Below are 4,512 nucleotides of genomic sequence, written 5' to 3'. Positions count from 1 at the left end.
TTAGTTAACTCTCCCAGTGCCTTCCCAATTCATTCTATTCCCATTTTTTACCCCCTTCTCTCCCTAACCTTAACAATTTCTGGTCTTCCAAAATCTCCTTTGCGGTTCGTAGCCCATTCATATACAGTTGTTTGATGTTGAATAGATATATATGTTGAACTAGACTGTATCTGTAGACTATTGACTGTGCAAATTTAGACTCTGGATGATGCATGCCTTAAGAAAGTGTTCTAGCACAAAACTGGTGTTATTTTCATCCCAAATGGGCAGAGTAAGCCGGAAAAATACAAGAAAAAGGGCAAGTCCGGGTATCTCAACCCCCACTCTTGATAATCAGGGGACAGAACAGATAATGAATAATCTAGAGGAGAGTTCTCAAAATGCTCTGCAAACACTGCTGGCAAACACGATAAATGAAAAGAATGAAAACATACAAAGGACTCTGTATGAGCGTGAGAGGGAGAGAGAGGAGGCAATCAAAAGGTTTATACAGGAATATCATGAGCGTGAGGAAGCTACACAAAAACCTAATACAGGATATGTGTGAGCAGCTAGAGAATACTCAAAGACAAAGGCAGGAATGGTGTGAACAGGCTGAGAACACTCAAAGAGAACTAGAGGAATGGCAGGAACGGGAGCGGGAAGAAGCTAAGCAAAGAGTAAGACAGGAATTGAGAGAGCAGGATGAGAATACACAAAGATCACTAAAGGCATTCATGGGATCCATTAACAAAGAGCTAAGGAAGTCAGGGAGACTAAAAAGAGAATGCTGAATGGAACCCAACAGAAGGAATGGGAGTCCAAGGAAACCATAACCAATCAACTAAGTGAACTGAGAATAAACACTGAACACCAAATTAAGGAAGTAAAAAAGTACATATAAGATCTAAAACAAAGCTTCAACAAAGAATTTGAAGCCATCAAAGCTGACCAATTAGAAGAAAAAGAAATAAAAAACAAAGTAGAAAGTCTTGACAGCAGGTTACACCATACAAAAGATTGAATCTCGGGGATTGAAGACAGCCTAGATATTTTAGAGAAAGAACGTACAACCATCCAAGACAAGTTCAAGAAATATGATAGATCTATCAAACACTTAGAAGACACCACTAGAAGGCCTAATCTAAGGATAATATGTGAAGAGGACTATCTAGAAACAGTAGTTAATGGTCTAGGAAATTTGTGTAACAGGATCCTAGCAGAGAACTTACCAAACATGGAAAAAGATAGGCCGATTCAGATACAAGAAGCTTATAGAATTCCAAATAGACCAGACCAGAATAGGACATCCCTCCTTCATATTATAATCCACACAGGATCAACACAGACCAAGGAAAAAATCCTTAAAGCTGTCAAGGAGAAAAGATTAATCACCTATAAAGGAAAACCATTAGAATCAACTCAGATTTCTCAGCAGTGACAATCAAAGCAAGAAGAGTCTGGAATGATGTATGCCATGCCCTAAAATCAAACAACTATCAACCAAGAATACTGCACCCAGCTAAACTCTCCTTCATAACTGAAGGCCAAATAAAAACCTTCCATAGCAAAGAAAAATTGAAACCATACATCTCCACCAAACCAGCCCTACAAAAGATTCTTAAAGATATCCTAAACATAGAAAACCAACCAGAACATAATAAAGGCCAAGAAACTGCACCAAACTGAGAATCCAAGAACCATAGGAAGAACCCAGTTTTAACAGCCCCCAAGAAGATGGATAACATGGCAGGAATTGCCAAGTACCTCTCAGTCCTATCTATCAACATTAGTGTACTTACCTCTCCAATTAAGCGACATAGACAGTCTAGTTGGATTAAAAAACAAGACCGTTCTATCTACTGTCTTCAGGAGTCACATCTTGCCCGTAAAAACAAACACATTTTCAATTTAAAGGCTGGAGCAAAATCTACCAAGCAAACGGCCCTCATAAACAGGCGGGAGATGCAATCCTAATATCAGATAAAATAGACTTCAAATTAAAATTTGTGAGAAGAGATAAAGAAGGTCGATACATACTAATTAAGGGAACTTTCCTTCAGGAGGTATTTCAATTCAAAAGACCTATTCGCCAAACAACGGAGCACCCAAATTTATCCAAGAAACACTACTTTCCCTCAAATCCCACAAAGATCCAAAGACATTAATTGTTGGGGTTTTTAACACACCACTCTCCCCACAAAATAGATCAACACGGCAAAAACTCAACAGAGAAATCACAGATCTAAGCAGCTGCATAGATAAAGTAGATTTAACAGACATCTACCAAATATTTTACCCAGCAGCATCAGAATACACGTTTTTTTCAGCAGCACATGGAACGTTTTCTAAAATAGACCACATTTAAGGCCACAAAGCAAACTTGTCTAAATTCAGAAACATTGAAGTTATACCTTGAATTATCTCTTACCAGAAGGGAACAAAATTAGAACTCAACACCAAAGCCACCAAAAAAAGTCCGGTATCATATGGAGGCTGAACAACACACTGCTGAATCATGAGTGGGTCATAGAAGAGATTAGAAAGGAAATACTATTGTTCATGCTATTCAACAAAAATAAACACACAAATTATCTGCTCCTCTGGAACACAGCAAAAGCAGTACTCAGAGGCAAGTTTATAGCTCTGAACTCCTACATCAACGAATTGGAGAGATCTGAAACCAACAATTTAATGACAAATCTAAACCTCCTTGAAAAAGAGCATCAAGATAAACCCCAATCCAGTAGATGGAAAGAAATAATTAAAATTAAATCAGAATTAAATGAATTAGAATAAAAAAAAACTATAGAAAGAATCAACAAAACTAAGAGTTGGTTCTTCAAATAACTTAACAAAATTGACAGACCCTTAGCAAATATTATCAGAAAAAGAAGAGAACACACCCAAACACATATACTCAGAGATGAGAATAGAAACATCACCATGGAAACAACCAAGATTCAGAACATTATAAGGGAATACTTCTCAAAACTTTATGCTAATAAGTTTGAGAAATGGAGAGAAATGGACTTTTTCCTAGCAAATATTGACATGCGAAAACAAAACCAAGATGAGTTAAACCATCTGAACAGGCCCCAATCAAGCATTGTAATATAAACAGCAATAAAAGACCTCCCAGCTAAGAAAAGTCCAGGACCAGATGGTTTTACAGCGGAATTTTCAAAGGCCTTCAAACAGCGCTCACAGTAATACTCCTTCAACTCTTCAATGAAATTGAAAGAGAAAGTGCACTACCGAACACATTCTATGAAGCCATCATTACCGTCATCACAAACCAAGCAGGGACTCATCAAAGAATGAAAACTATAGACCTATTTCTTTGATGAACATTGATGCAAAAGTTCTCAACAAAATTTTGCCCAATCGACTTCAAAAATTCATCCAAAAACTCATATACCACGATCAAACAAGATTCATTTCAGGGATGCAAACCTAGTTCAATATATGCAAATCAATTATTATTATTCATCTCATCAACAGGAGCAAGAATAAGAACCACATGGTTATCTCAACAGATGCAGAAAAAGCATTCGACAAGATCCAACACCACTTTATGATGAAGCTTTTGGAAAGATTAGGAATCCATGGAACATTCCTCAATACAATAAAGGCTGTATATGACAAACCTACAGCCAGCATTATACTTAATGGTAAAAAACTAAAGCCATTTCCTCTTAGCTCAGGAAAAAGACAAGGATGTCCACTCTCTCCACTTGTCTTCAATCTAGTATTAGAATGCCTAGCTACAGCAATAAGACAAGATTCAAACATAAAGGGGATCCAAATAGGGAAAGAAGACATCAAACTCTCCCTCTTTGCAGATGACATGATCTTGTATTTAATGAATCCCATAGACTCCACTGCCAAATTACTATAGCTGATTCAAAACTTTGGCAGAGTAGCAGGGTATAAAATTAACCCCCAAAATCAATGGCTTTTCTTTATGCCAACAATGAGAAAAGTGGGGCTGAAATTACGAAAGCAACTCCATTTGTAATAGCCCCACAAAAAATAAAATACCTAGGAATTAACTTAACCAAAGAAGTGAAGGACCTCTACGATTAAAACTTTAAAACCTTGAAAAAGGATATCAAAACACAACTTAGAAAATTAGAAAATCTCCCATGCTGCTGGATTGGAAAGATTAACATCGTGAAAATTGCAATACTTCCCAAGGATATCTACAAATTTAACGTGATACCTATCAAAATTCCTACCTTATTCTTCAAGGAAATAGAAGAGGCCATCCAAAAAATTCATATGGAACAATAAAAGTCCCCGAATAATAAAAACTCTCCACAACGGAAAGAACACTGCTGGAGATATATCAATAGCAAATTTCAAACTCTACTATAAAGCCATAGTAATCAAAAGAGCTTGGTACTGGCATAAGAACAGACCTCAGGACCAATGGAATAGAATTGAAAACCCAGCAATGAACCTACTGGCATATAGGCATCTAATCTTCGATAAGGAATCTAAAAAAATGCAATGGAAGAAAGACAGCCT

The sequence above is a fragment of the Dipodomys merriami genome, unplaced genomic scaffold (genome assembly GCF_024711535.1).
Source record: "Dipodomys merriami isolate MVZ:Mamm:240054 unplaced genomic scaffold, mDipMer1.0.p SCAF_1170, whole genome shotgun sequence".
Lineage (NCBI taxonomy): Eukaryota > Metazoa > Chordata > Mammalia > Rodentia > Heteromyidae > Dipodomys > Dipodomys merriami.
The sequence above is the reverse complement of the archived record's forward strand: the minus strand, read 5'-3'. Positions refer to the sequence as shown.